Source organism: Lissotriton helveticus, chromosome 12 (genome assembly GCF_964261635.1).
Source record: "Lissotriton helveticus chromosome 12, aLisHel1.1, whole genome shotgun sequence".
Classification (NCBI taxonomy): Eukaryota; Metazoa; Chordata; class Amphibia; order Caudata; family Salamandridae; genus Lissotriton; species Lissotriton helveticus.
In genome coordinates this window covers 520640250-520656174 of record NC_136073.1, presented here as the reverse complement: position 1 = coordinate 520656174, position 15925 = coordinate 520640250, and positions in this window count along the sequence as shown.

Below are 15925 nucleotides of genomic sequence, written 5' to 3'. Positions count from 1 at the left end.
CAGAGTGCACAATTTGCTGTGAAGAACTTTGCTCTGTCATAGATCCTGAGGAAGGTGGTCCAAACCCACCGAAACGCTCCGACCTAGCGTGACAGTTCACATAAAAGATCTGTGACTCCTTAGACACGGAATAAAGAGTGTATTTTGAATGAATGTTAGAGGATGTGTGTTGAGTTTGTGAGAATGTTATATAGTGCTTTCTGTAGGGTATCGTATGTATAAAAAATGTTTTTTCATTATCTAGATGTATAAATGTAAATGATATTTATGTATTGATTTAAAATCTTTTTTGAAATATGAATTCACAATAAAAAGTATAAAAATATATAAAATAATTTTTCTAAAAGTAAAGATGAATACTAAATAAAAAATATAAATGAAAGAAACATTTGTATTTGCCATGCTTTGAAGGACTATGTTTGAAAGTAGGAATGATATGTCATAAGTAAAGCAAGTGAGGCCACGAGGGAATCCTTTTTTGTTGTGATATTGCTCTTCCTCTCTCTTCCTAGGCCGAAAGCATTCATAGAGGGGGTCCCTTTGACATGTTGTTAAATTCAATGTCTCTACTCAATTGTGAGTTTTAATTAACTGAATGTTAGAAATGGGATTTCTGGTTAGCTAAGGCTTGCGCCAGAACCAGGCAGAAACCACAAATCTAGACAGGGGAAGGGAGTTACATGCTGAAGATTACCCCTGTTCACTCCCTTGGTAGCTTGGCATGAGCAGTCAAGCTTATCCCAGAGGCAATGAGTAAAGCATTTGCCCAACACACTAGGCACACTGCAAAAGAAATTCCACACAAGAACCACCAGCATTACACAAATCACAAGTAGCAAATAATGCAACTACTGGTACAATAATGACCTCAGCAATATCACATTAGGCATAAACCCAATAGGCCCACCTCATAAGCATAAACACATTATGCCATAGGCACATCCTAAAATATCATAGCATGATATTAGGCATCAGCATAAACACATTATGCAACATCACATTAGGCATACACATTCCGCACAAATCAGCAGTGCACCACAGTACACTAACCAGGTGCATACAACACCTTAGCAACTGACCCCAGGCCAACTGGCCTTCCACCGGGGGCTCAAATGCCCTATGTCCAGAATGTGAGGGCAACCCAAGTGCGCAATGTGCTGGAGCAGAGAGGGTATCTCACTCCCTCCTTCTGGAACTGACCCCAGGCCAACTGGCCCTTCTCCGGGGGTTCAAATGCCTTATGTCCAGAATGTCAGGGCAAACCAAGTGCGCAATGTGCTGGAGCAGAGGAGGGTATCTCACTCCCTCCTTCTGGAACACAAAATGCCCCCAAAGGAATAATGGCGCTGGCACTACTGTGCCTCCTGGTCCCTACTGGGACTCTCCAAAACTAGAGCTTGCCCCACATTGCAGCTGGCCCGCTACGGCGGCGCAGCTGAGGAAACAGAACCAACTCTGGCACTGATAGTGCCATGCAAGCACAAACCCGGCTCCAGGCAAAGACAATGTGCCTCGGGGATCCTCGCTCACCCGCTTAACACACGTAACAGCGGCCCACTGGCCGGCGGAGCAATTGTGAGAAAAGGAGCTTGGTGCCACTCCAGGACTCTAAACAAATGGCCCCCAAGCCCTACTCCAGGACTTTGTTAAAACAGCAGAATGTCCCCGCTAACCGGGGTCTTCGTTGCTGCTCTCTCTGCCTCCTCCAGTCTGAGGGTGATGGCAGGACCGAGATTGTGCCTTGGCCGGATTCTGCTACTGGAACCTCTCCCGATATGCCTCAATCTCCTTGCAGCACCTGCAGAGCCCTCCTCAGTTCCACAGTGCACTGAAGAACCCCCCCAGCAGACCCAGAAGCAAGAAGGCCTCCTGGTTCACCGACGAACTCAAGGACTCCAAGAAGACCTGCCGCACCCTCGAGAAAGCCTGGCTCCTCGACCAGACCACTGACAACATAACCGCCCTCAAACACACCACCCGCAAGCACCCCCAGCTTATCCGCACCACCAAGAAGAAATCACTGAAGGAACGACTGGACAACAACGCCCACGACAGAAAGGAACTCTTCAGCATCGTCAAGGAGTTCTCCAACCCCAGCACCGGCAACAACGACATCTCTCCTTCACAAGATCTCTGCGACTCTCTCGCCTCGTTCTTCCACCGCAAGAATGCCGACATCCACAACAGCTTTGGCGCACCACCCACGCACCCAACCGTCGAACCAACGCCCCACACCGACAGCCTCCGCACCTGGACCACGGTGACCACCGAAGACACAGCCCGCACGATGAACACCATTCCCTCCGGATCTCCAACCGACCCCTGCCCCCACCACGTCTTCAACAAGGCCGACTCCACCATCGCACCCCAACTCCGGAACATCATCAACACCTCCTTCACCACCGCCACCTTCCCGGAGAGCTGGAAGCATGCCGAGCTCAGCGCCCTACTGAAGAAACCTACAGCAGACCCCACCGACTTCAAGAACTTCCGCCCCATCTCGCTCCTCCCTTTTCCTGCCAAAGTCATCGAGAAGATCGTCAACAGACAGCTTGCCGCCTTCCTCGAGACGAACGGATGCCTCGACCCCTCACAGTCCGGTTTCAGAGCCAACCACAGCACCGAGACCGCCCTCATCGCAGCCATCGATGACATCCGAGCCCTGCTCGACAACGGGGAAACAGCAGAACTCATCCTCCTGGACCTCTCTGCAGCGTTCGACACTGTCTGCCACCGCACCCTAGTTCAACGCCTCAGCAACATCGGCATCCAAGAGAAGGCACTTGAGTGGATCATCTCTATCCTCGCCGGAAGAACACAGAGAGTCCGCCTCCCCCCGTTTTGATCCGAGGCCACCAAAGTCATCTGCGGCGTTCCGCAAGGATCATCACTCAGCCCCACCCTCTTCAACGTCTACATGAGACCTCTTGCAGCCATCGCACGCCAACACAACCTCAACATCATCACCTACGCCGACGACACCCAGATGATCCTCTCCCTCACCAGAGACCCCGACACCGCCATAACCAGCCTACACGAAGGGATGAAAGATGTCGCCGAGTGGATGAAGAACAGCCGCCTGAAACTGAACTCAGACAAGACGGAAGTCCTCATCCTTGGACCATCGCCCTCTGCCTGGGATGACTCCTGGTGGCCCCCCGCCCTGGGCACCACTCCCAAGCCAACAGACCACGCACGCAACCTGGGCTTCATCCTGGACTCCTCCCTCTCGATGACCAGACAAGTCAACGCCGTCTCCTCATCATGCTTTCACACCCTTCGCTTGCTCCGCAAAATCTTCCGATGGATCCCGACTGAAACCAGGAAGACGGTCACCCAGGCACTCGTCACCAGCCGACTGGACTACGGAAACACCCTCTACGCCGGAACCACAGCCAAGCTACAGAAAAGACTCCAACGCATCCAGAACGCCTCCGCCCGACTCATCATGGACATCCCCCGTCGCAGCCACATCTCCGGCCACCTGAGGGACCTGCACTGGCTCCCCGTCAACAAGAGGATCACGTTCAGGCTCCTCACCCACGCACACAAGTCTCTCCACGACCGGGGCCCCAAGTACCTCAACGACCGCCTGACCTTCTACACGCCCACTCGCCAGCTACGATCCACCAGCCTCGCCCTCACCGCCGTGCCACGCATCCGAAGAGCCACCGCCGGAGGCAGATCCTTCTCCTACCTGGCGGCCAAGACATGGAACTCCCTCCCCATCCACCTTCGGCTGACCCAGGACCATCTCGCCTTCAGGAGACAACTCAAGACCTGGCTGTTCGAGCAGTAACGGACCCCCTCCCCCAAGTGCCTTGAGACCCTTCCGGGTGAGTAGTGCGCTATACAAGTGGTATGATTGATTGATTGATTGATTGAGAGACCCACCTCCAGTCAGGTCTTCAGTGCCTGACTTCTGTTTCACAGTGGCAGTGCGTTTGACAGTGCGGGGTAGGCTCCTGCCTTGCTTCTCTTCTGTGGCAGCAATCTGGCCCAAAACGAGGCTTCTTCTCGCCTCACTTCCGGTGAGTACTTCCTCTTGGCCGCAACTCCACCCACAACCAGGCAGCTTTGCCTGACTGCCGGGTTGGCCCGGCCTCAGCGGTGATTTTCTTGCGGTGCAATGTGGGGTGGGCACCTGCTTTTTAATGACCTTCGCAAGCGAGGTGTGCACCTGCTAAGCAGCATAAATGCGGAGTAACCACCCATTTGTAAACACAAAATGCGTGGTGGGCACCCACTCCCAAAGGCAGCTCGGGGGTAATCCCCACATTGGGATTCCCTCTTTAAAAAGTGCAGCAGCACGCTGCACGCCGCCAGCTCCTCACTCTCCTCTTGGGCAATTAAAATATAGCGCTCTTGAGGTGCTAAGCCCCCCAAATCCCTAGGATAAGCTGGGCCAAGAATAAAAAGTCCATGGGGCTGGGGACACCCCAGCAGGGCACAGCCAGGCAGGCCAGCACGTGGTCATAATTACATGACGTGCTGCACAACCAAAGGGGCTGTGTGCAATATGTATTGCAACACTAGTTCATAGCGTTTAAAAAACCCACATCTATCCCGTGCACTAGCACTGCCATGAATGGTATTGAGATGTTAATGTATTGTCACTTTGAGGCACGTTTATTTTCATTACAATGTATTTTAAACACACTTGTTTTTTTCTCGTTTTTTTAACTGTACAAGTGCTTGTTGTCATAGGGGATGCTGTTTTCATTCCATTTTGGTTCACGGAAGAAGGATTTGCATGAACATTGCACACGTGTTACAATGCACGTTTGATAACAGCTGACAAAAAACTGTAGCAATGTATCTGACTGCACCCATCGTTCGCGTTGGAATGTGAAAGTGCGTGGTAGCTGTTTGGGGTGTGGCCCAATATAAAAGTCACACCCATATTCTAGAAGGCGCTTTGCCTTCTGCTCGCTGTCGGGGAAAGAAGCTGTGGAGAGTCTCGCAACTTACCTGCTTTCATCGCGGTAATCCTGATGGTTTTTGACATCTCTTGCTTCTTCATCATGGCTGGACCTGTAAAGAAGGAAAAAGAAGATAAGTGAAACCTTTCTATTTGGCGCCCATCGCAAGAAAGAACTGTTGTTAAACTAAGTTTTGGAAAATCACATAACGTGAAGAGAACTTGATGTTTAGAGTTGTTTGGACATTACAATGTGAAGATTAAGAAAGAAACATCGCCAATGCTGATTTGAACATTCGATTTGAGCATAGTTGTGCTATAGCTTATTACGTTCAAGTGAGAGATGTAATATTGATGTGGCTACAAGATGTTATGATGTTTTTTGGTGTATTCTGTTTTCTTTTGTTTTAACCTTTAATAGGAACAGAGAACAAAAGGTCAAGTGTCACTACAGTAAGTCTAGAGTGAGTAAAACAGATAGAACTCAGTTATACATTAGAGTAGTGTTTAATAGTAATGTTTCTTTTCCAGTTGGCGGTGTCATCGCGCAAAAGTGGTGTCAACGCTCAAGAACAGTACAACAGCTATAATCACCTGTTCCACCAAGTCTACTCATCACACCTCCCTATCAGGACATACTGAGATGTTAGGCCATAACCACTACTGCTCGCAGGTAGGCTCTTTTTACGAATTATACTCTCCATTGTAGAACAACATGTTTGTAGCAGAGATAGGGCACAAAACCCGAAGATAGGATATTAAGGTTTTCCTTGTTGCCTCGCAGGTCGACAGCAAGAAATCATCGACGTCCAGTATCCGGCCCTCCTCCCCTATCTCTATCATATAGCTTGTTAGAGTAGTACATATTGCAGGTTATTATATAGATATTTGGGAAGTTGGTCCCTTGCGTCTCTGCAAAACCACATCCACGCATATACAGAAGAAGATAAGGTAAGAGACTGCGTAGTTGCCTGACAGAAGGCAAAGCCCACAGTTATTGTTTCACCCAGACACAATGGATGCGACTCAGCCAATCTCTTTACAAGACATAGTTGCTCTTTTACAAGACATAAAAACCGAAAATGCGGCTCTATGAAGAGATGTGTCAATTCTTCAAGAATGAAGTCACAAAACTGTTTTAAAACCTGCAAGTTTTCAACCTACATTTCCAAGTACATCCTCTAATGCCACTTCAGGTGATACGATGACATAAATTCAAGTTGTCACTCCTGTGTCAGTGCCCCTAGCACAACCTGAAACCTTCTATGGTGACAGTAATAAGTTCGCCATTTTTATGAACCACTGTCATCTTCATTTTTTAGCGAAACCCTCAGCATTTCCTGATGACTCATCAAAGGTAGCCTTTGTGTTATCTTATTTAGGAGGGGATGCAGCTCTTTGGTCAGTCCCTTTAGTAGAGAATGAAGATCCTTTACTATATGATTTTAGCAGATAATGAGCTGCTTAATCTCAAACCGGGATCGTCAGATTTGCTTCATTACATTTCCATATTTAATCGTTTCGTTTTAGAAGCTAATTGGCCTCATGACAAAAGAGTCTCTCTCTTTTATAGAGGAATGAAGGACGAATTAAAAGATATGGTGATGCGAATTCTGGAACTTCCAGATGATATCAGTGAGTTTATTGATTTGGTGGTGAAATTAGATCCAAAACAACAAGGGGAGAGGTAGGGAGATTCAAGGACACTCTCTTAGTCCCCGGTTAAATTCAAATAAACAGAAGAAGAGAGGTCAGATCAAACTCAAATAAGCCACAGAGACGGAGTAAGGTAACAATCACACACCCGCTTTGGGTGGAAAGGAAAGCCCTCACACACCGACCTAGTCAGTGTCATGCTTCATCATCGGGCCCCACCAAAGAGGCAGAGTGCCTCTTCGGTGTGCTTCGACGCCAGAAAGACTGCGGAGCTGGTTGTGTGAGAAGGGCGTGCTGTGAGGAAAAATTAACTTAAATTAAAAGTGCCATAAAAAGGGTATCAATACAAAAAGTTTAATGAGTGATCCCTAAGGCACCTATGGGAAGTATTATGTGAAAACAGGGCGCTACTTGCACCATGGGTCTCAAGAGGGGGATTGCAGCGTGCCTGGCACATCGCCTACAACGCTCGCAACCCGCTGTAAACCTGCAGATCGCCTCAAAACCGGACCCCGACGATGGTGCAAGTAGCGCCCTGTTTTAAAGTGCTGAGATACTCCACAATTTGGAGCATTTTTTAGAATGAGCGACCCGCTCTTCTATTTTTAGCACTTTTTCACCTTTTTTTATATTTTCACTTTCACGTCCCAGGTTAGGGTGGACGATTAGAGAGTCCATACCGCCGGGGTTTAGTCCTGATGAATGCCTTGGTAAACTTGAACCACTAGTATGGCAGAAACATGTTGACTGATATAAGTATTTCTGAATTTAACCAATCCTAAAACCTTGGCAGCTAAATTCAGACACATAATACTTCCCATAGGTGCCTTAGGGATCACTCATTAAACTTTTTGTATTGATACCCTTTTTATGGCACTTTTAATTTAAGTTAATTTTTCCTCACAGCACGCCCTTCTCACACAACCAGCTCCGCAGTCTTTCTGGCGTCGAAGCACACCGAAGAGGCACTCGGCCTCTTTGGTGGGGCCCGATGATGAAGCATGACACTGACTAGGTCGGTGTGTGAGGGCTTTCCTTTCCACCCAAAGCGGGTGTGTGATTGTTACCTTACTCCGTCTCTGTGGCTTATTTGAGTTTGATCTGACCTCTCTTCTTCTGTTTATTTGGTGAAATTAGATCACCATTTGTCAAAACGCAAAGGAGAAAGAGGGAGAACTGACCATAAGGTATTTGTGTTTAAAGAGAAGAGTTCGGGTACAAAAGAGGTGGTCAGTAAACTAGATCCTGTGGAACCAATGCAAATTGGTACTATTCGAGGCCCTCTGTCAAAAGAGGAGAAAGACAAAAGACGAAAACTTGACCAATGTCATTATTGTGGCAAGACGGGACACTTTGTTAAGGAATGTCTCACACGTCCCAATCAATTAAAAACAGAAGCGTCTGAAGTAGCAGCGACACATCTGCATGCGGAAAACTAGGACACTCGATAAATGACGAGGTCAGTTTGTTGGGTGCTTGTTCTAGTTTGGCCTCTACAGTACCGACCGTAGTCTGTAGGCATAGGTGCAATCAGGTAAAAATCAAAGCTATAGAGAACCCCATTCGTTCTTGGGTGGTGAATGCATTACTGGATTCAGGAGCCACCGGCAACTTTATTGGCACTCATTTTGTGAGCAAATTAGGTCTAAACACCAGAACCAAGAGTCATCCGGAAATAGTGCTCGCTGTAGATGGGAAAGAACTTACTTCAGGGCCCATACAAAAGTGAACTGAACAGTTGGATATGCATTGTTCCCCCGTCCATAGTAAACGCATTACGTTTGACATCATTGATGCACCACAATTTAGATTTATTTTAGGAATACCATGGTTAGTGCGGCATAATCTTCGTATTGATTGGATTTAGAAGACTGTAAAATTTTATTCTTCTCAGTGTCGCTCCCCCTGTTTTCAAACTCACATTAAGGAGGATATAATTCAAGGATTTGACTTTCCAAAGGAATTACAGAGCATTTTACTTCTTGAAGGGGTTCCAACTGAGTATGCGGATTTACTAGACATATTTGATAAGACCAAGGTAAACACTCTGCCCCTGCACAGGTAGTTCGATTGTAGAATTGATTTAGTACCTGGTGCGACCTTGCCGTGCAGTAGGATTTATGCAGAAAAAGAAAATGAATATTTGAGAACCTATGTGGACGAATACCTTGCCAATGGGTTTATTAGGCTTTTCACGATCTAAAAACATTGTTCACATCAGCACCAATATTTAGTCATCCCGACCCCACAGAGCCATTTATTGTAGAGGCCAATGCTTCCCAATTTGCTTTGGGGGGAATACTGTCACAAATAAACAAAGAGACGGGGCACATGCAACCTATAACCTGCTACTCAAGAAAATTATCTGCAGCTGAACGAAAGTACGCTATTGCAGATAAAGAGTTATTGCCAATTAAAGCAGTTTTTGAGGAATGACGTCATTACCTGTTGGGTGCACGTCATCCGATTACCATCTACACTGATCATAGCAATTTGCAATCTTTACGGTCAATTAGAGCTCTATCAACTAGATAACTCAGTTGGTCTTTATTTTTCAATTACTACAATTTTGTTATTACCTACCCACCAGGGAAAGAGAATCGTAAAGCAGATGCATTGTCACGTATAGGTGAGAAAGAAACTGAGGTTGAAGACCCCAGTAATGTTCAACTTATTTTACCTGAACTTGTTTTTAAGCCAATCTCAAGATTTGTGTCGTAATAACTAACATTCAAGATGAAATTAACACTAAAACTATGAGTGAATGGGAAAAGATATATCCATTGTTACAATGGAAAGAAAATCTACTATTTTTAAATGATCACATATTAGTTCCCACCACATCTTTCAAAAGTCACTCATACAATTACATCATGATACTCTGTTGTCAGCTGATCCAGGATTAATGAAAACGTATCAAGCACTTAAAAGAAAGTTTTAGTGGCCTTCCATGTTCAACTATATTAAAGATTTTGTTGAGACTTGTAGTATATGCATACAGAATAATCCACAACATCAAGCCCCGTGTGGTTTATTACAACCTTTGCCCATTCCACCTCAAACGTGGCACTCAATCTCTTTAGATTTCGTTGTCGAACTTTCGCCAACTAAAGATGGCTTTACTACCATTTTGACTGTGGTGGATCAATTTACACGCATGGCTCATTTTATTCCTTCTGCTGTGGAATTAACTCTGGTTCTAATGACTAAGATCATTCGTTTGCATGTCATAACATTGGTTGGTATTTCAGATAGAGGCCTCCAGTTTGTCTCAAGTGTCTGGCAAAATGTAAGTCCATTATTGAATATGGAAGTGTGTCTGTCTTCAAGTTATCACCCACAAACGGATGGTTCAACGGAGCGCACCAATCACATCATCGAACAATACTTATGATGCATGTTAAGGGAATATCATGAGGAATGGTCAGACATTTTATGGGCCTTAGAATTTGCTTATATTAATGGGGAACATTCATCTCTCAATATGTCACTGTTCTTTTGTAATTATGGCTTTCATCGAAAAAATATCCCAGATCATGTGGTGTCATCCAATTTAGTACCATCTATACATGACTATGTCACAAAATTAGCTTCCATTCTTCAAGAAGCTCAATTGCAGTTAGTTAAGGCAAAGGAAAATCAAAAGACAGCAGCAGATAAACATAGTTCCACGCAACCTACCTATTCAGTAGGAGACAAAGTATGGTTTGCAACAAAGAATTTGCATATAAAGGGTAGTAAGTAGTTTAATTCTCGATTTATTGGACCTTTTATGGTGGAAAAAGTCATCAATCCAGTAAGCTTAAAGTTAACACTTCCACAACACTACCAGATTCACCCAGTCTTTCACGTATCATTGCATACACATTACAATCCTAAAACACGTGTAACAAAACCACCCTCTCCTATTGTTACTGAGGGGATTCCAGAATATGAGGTCAAAGCTATCATAGATGCCAAAAGAGTCCGTGGAAGATTTTTCTATTTAGTAGATTGGGAGGGTTATGGCCCAGAAGAGCGTTCCTGGGAGCCTTTAGCTCATTAAAGAATGACCCAAAACTTGTAAAAGCTTTCCATGTACAATACCCAACTAAGCCTAAACCTATTCCACAAGTTTTAGAGGGGGATCTTGAGAGGGGAGTACTGCCATGATTACGTGACATGCTTCACAACCAAAGGGGCTGTGTGCAATATGCATTGCAACATTAGTTCATATCATTTAAAAAACCCACCCCTATCCCGTGCACCATCACTGCCATGAATGGTATTAAGATGTTAATGTATTGTCACTTTGAGGCACGTTTGTTTTCATTACAATGTATTTTAAACACACTCGGTTATTTTCATTTTCTGAACTGTACAAGTGCTCGTTGTCATAGGGCATGCTATATAATATTGATGTGGCTACAAGATGTTATGATGTTTTTTGGTGTTTTCTGTTTTCTTTCGTTTTAAACTTTAATAGGAACAGAGAACAAATGGTCAACTGTCACTACAGTAAGTCTAGAGTGAGTAAAACAGATAGAACTCAGTTACACATTAGAGAGTATCGTTTAACAGTAGTGTTTTTTTCCAGCTGGTGGTGTCATCGCGCAAAAGTGGTGTCATCGCATAAGAACATCACAACAGCTATAATCACCTGTTCCACTCAGTCTACTCATCACACCTCCCTATCAAGACATACTGAGACGTTAGGCCATAACCATTACTGCTCGCAGGTAGGCTCTTGTTACAAATTATACTCTCCATTGTAGAACAACTTGTTTGTAGCAGAGATAGGGAATAAAACTCGAAGACAGGATATTAAGGTTTTCCTTTTTGCCTCGCAGCTCGACAGCAAGGAATCATTGATGTCCAGTATCCGGCCCTCATCCCCTATCTCTATCATATAGCTTGTCATGGTATTACATATTGCAGGTTATTGTATATGTATTTGGGAAGTTGGTCCCTTGTGTCTCTGCGGAACCACATCCATGCATATACAGAAGAAGATAAGGTAAGAGTCTGCGTGGTTGCCTGACACACGCAGGGACCCCCAATAAGCTGCCTCTGGGACCCACAGCGGTTCCTCCTGGCAGTGTATCTCCCCCAGCCCAGGTAAGCACAAGCACATGGGGTCACAGCCCCTACATTTATATTAGGCATTCCTTTGTCTGCTCCAGCACAGGGCTTGGGGGAACCAGATGCAACTGGTTCAGGGGCGATTGGGAGCACTCTGTTGACAGGGCTCCATTTGTTAGGTGGGGGCTCGTCGTGAGACACACCACAGGGGGGCAGAGCCGGCATTCAAGGCAGGCACAAACATATTCAGGGACCAGGGACTTCTCCTCCCACTACTCCAAATGCAGATGTCCCATTCAGTCTAGCGCCGACTCACCCTGCCCCTCCTGGAGCCACACACACCTCACCCGCCCCTGTCACTCTAAATCCATACATGCAATTCACATCAGGCAGGCACACACATAGCACACAGAAATGACAACTTCTAAAAGTGGCATTTCTAAAGTAGTTACAATAAATCTGAGCACACCATTGTGTAGCATGTATTATTACTATTTCAAACATACCAAACTTGACCACACTACCCCTATCATATCAGGAATTACCACTGAACCACTTATCAGGGAATCCCCAATGCATTCCCATGGGAGGACAGCCCCACAGTAGTGAGAAACATAAAATGGCTGTTTGTCACTACCAGGACATGTCACACACTTAAGGTACAAATCCTATCTTTTTCCTACACTGCACCCTGCCCATAGGGCTAGCTAGGGCCTAACTTAGGCGTGACTGACATGTATTAAAAGGGGGTCATGGACATGGCACACACTTTAGGTGCCACGTCACAGCGGCAGTAACACTGCACAAACAGGCCCTGCAATGCCAGAGGCCTGAGATAGGTTTGCAAGGCTACTTTGGTGGGTTGTGCAATCAGCGCTGCTAGCCCACCAGCAGCATTTAATTTACCAGCCCTGGATATATGAGATACCACTTTACAAGGGACTGACAGGTAAATTAAATAGGCCAAACAGGTGTAGACCAATCTTGCCATATTTAACACAGAGAGCGCATGTACTTTACACTGGACAGCAGTGCTAAAGTGCCCAGAGTCCTAAAACCACCAACACCATGTCAGAAAAAAGGCTAGGAGAAAGGCAAAAAGTTTAGGTATAACCCCGCAAAAAGGGAAAAGTTCAACAGTGAACAATAAACTAATCTAATCATGTAGGTAGGAGGTAACGTATATGACACAAATTAGGCTTTTAGTTTTTACGCTCTGCCCCACAGCTCTTGTTGGGGCTCAACATTCCCTTTAACTGTAACTAACGAGCAGGCGTTCCCCAGCACAAACACGCCAACTTTAATTATCGTCACAATTTTTCAGCCGCACTGCCCATAAATCAACGCCTCAGGAGAGTGCACATCTGCACTGTCACACTAAGATGCTACAAGCGCCACATAAAGTACATGTTTGAATCTCAGGCTCATCGAATATGGGAAAGCAGTATCACGACGGAATACTCACTCATTCTAAAACACGTTTTAAAAAGTTTATAAAAAAGCAAGCAGCCACACATGAAGGACAGTAACAATTAGTCGTGCACCAGAGTTGAATTCGAGAAATGGCAAACCAAATGTATTTCCTTGTCCGCTCCATACTCAAAAGAACGTAAAGAACACTTAAGATCTGTTTTAGTATACAGTACATTAATGCATCTTTTTTATCCCATTGATTCATTTCAATTCAAATATATGCTAAATAATGTACTTAATACTTCAGCAATCTTTAAAGAGTGGCACGCTCTATGTGGGGGAATTCTTTCACGCTGCCTTATTTCTGCAATTTACAGTATGTGGTCTCAGGTAATGAATGTTTAACAGTCGGCTACCCATCATAGGGGATATTTTACTGGATCATAAATGATGATAAATAACAATATTATAAATATACACACCTTTGAAAATCCTTTGCCTCTGCTAACTTTTTTAGTATCACTGAAATGTATTTACATGTAAGACTCGTGTTTCGGTTATTTTAGCAAAATATAATTCATCATACTTCTGAACCGTTCCACGTGTATATTAAAGCATTATTTTAGCAGCATTAACTTGATGTTGAAAATGACACATACGTATTTGGTAGAGGACAAATTTTGCTGCTAATTCATTATCGTGTTCGCCTGTCGCTTCAAATCTGATTACCCTATAGATTGTTGCATTTGAATAATATCTTCTGGACTGAGAACATGTGTATTTGCAACTTCTTCACCTTCAAGGTAAATTTATACAACTAAATATTTGAAAATACAGAAGAATTTAATAAGGTCTGAAAATAAGCGGATGTTTTTGTAGAAGTTTGAGTAAAGAGTGGATGTTCTTCTATCGAAAAAAAAGGAACCTGCATTCCCAGATTGCTCCAATTTTTAGTATTTATTTGTGTCCCATAGATTCACCGGCGTTCAGAAAACGTTAGCGACAACTGCATGCCCGAAGTCTGCCATGAAATGATGCCAGTCGTGAATCGTAAGGTATATGTCATTGGTCCAATCTTAAGATGGTTCATTCTTTCCTTGATGGAAACAAAATGAAATCTCTAAAATGAAGTTGCATGACGGTTGCTCCATATATGTGCTTTTCTGGCAGGTCTTGTGCAAAAGGCAGGTACCGCCCTCTCTGCCTGGGGGTGTAGGTGGAGAGCGGAGCATGAGCTTGTGGGTGAATGATGTGGTCCCAGCTGGCAGCAGCTTCAGTCGGAGGTTAAACGCACATCCGCAGATAGGAGTGTAATTGACACCTAACAACCTATGGCTAATAATAAATACCTAAAATTGCAAACACTGGATATTAAAGTATATACAAAACTTTATACAATAACAATATTACAATAAAATCTTACTACAAAAAATACATTATAATCAATAGTAGAAAAGTGTTGGACTTTGGAGGGGTTAGATTTACTATTCACACTTTAACCTGAGCAACAGTAAAGAAAATGTGGAACTTTAGAGGCACAATATTTACTTTACCCTCTCCAATATAAGCAACAGTATGAAAAGTGTTAGACTTTGGAGTGGTCAGATTTACTATTCATACTCAAAAGTAAGCAAAAGTAGCGAATGTGGGGGACTTGAAAGGGGTCAGATTTATTATTTCCTGTCAATCTAAGCAACAATAAGTAAAGGGTTGGACTTTGAATATTCCCACTCTAATGTAAGTGACAGTAGGCAAAACACTAGACTTTGGAAAGGTCAGGTTTACTATTCTCACTCCTACTTGAACAACAGTTGGGAATGTGTTTGAGTCCGATTTACTATTTCCTCCTAATGTAAGCAACAGTATGGATAATGTTTGGCTTTGCAGTGGTCGGGTACTATTCCAAGTCCAATGTAATCACCAGTAGGGAAAGTGATGGAGATTGAAGAGGGCAGATTTACTATTCTCTTTCCAATGTAGGCAATATATGGCAAAGTGTTGAACTTAATAAGGTGTTAAATTTCCAATTTCCCCTCCACAACAACAATGGGTAGAGTGTTGTACTTTGGGGGGTCATATTTACATTCCCCCCTCTAAATGTAAGCAACAGTAGAAAAAATGTTGAACTCTTATTTTTCCCAATCCTAAAATAATACGAATCAAATATATAGGATCAAAATATACCAAATACTATTATAAATGTTTCATAATTATATAAATAATAAAATACGGATAACACACCATTGACATATAAAATTATGAATAATAATATAACAAAATCATATCAATGACATTTAAAAAAAACAATTAAACTCACTGCTGCTCATATTAACCTAAAATTTCAATAACCACCAAACGTAATTACATTAATAAAACATTTAAAATAATAATACACATTATTTAAAATATAACACTGTAAAATAAAATATTATACAAAGAATTAAAACATAATATGATCTATTAATATTATTAAAAACTAATGCATAATTACAAATATTACATACAAAATCCAATACATTATCTCATAAACTAAATAAAAACATTAAATACAATGGGCCTAATTAGGGTGCATGTTGGTAAGCTTCCGACAGCTCATCGGAGGCTTACTGACTGACATCCCTGGTTTGAATTCCGTCGCCTAATTACAATGTAGGCAGTCGGAAATCAAACCGGACAGTCATTCTGTCTGGATTCCAATAGGCTCAAAAAGCCTGGTGGCCAGTCATAACTGCCACGTAATCCCTTAAGGACGGTGTTTCTGTTGTCAACATTATGATGTTGGTTTCTGACAGGCTTTTTATGTTGGGCTTTCTGAAATGAAAAACCTGTCAGAAAGCAATTTAGGGGGCCCTTCTCAGTGGCCTCCAGTTGCGG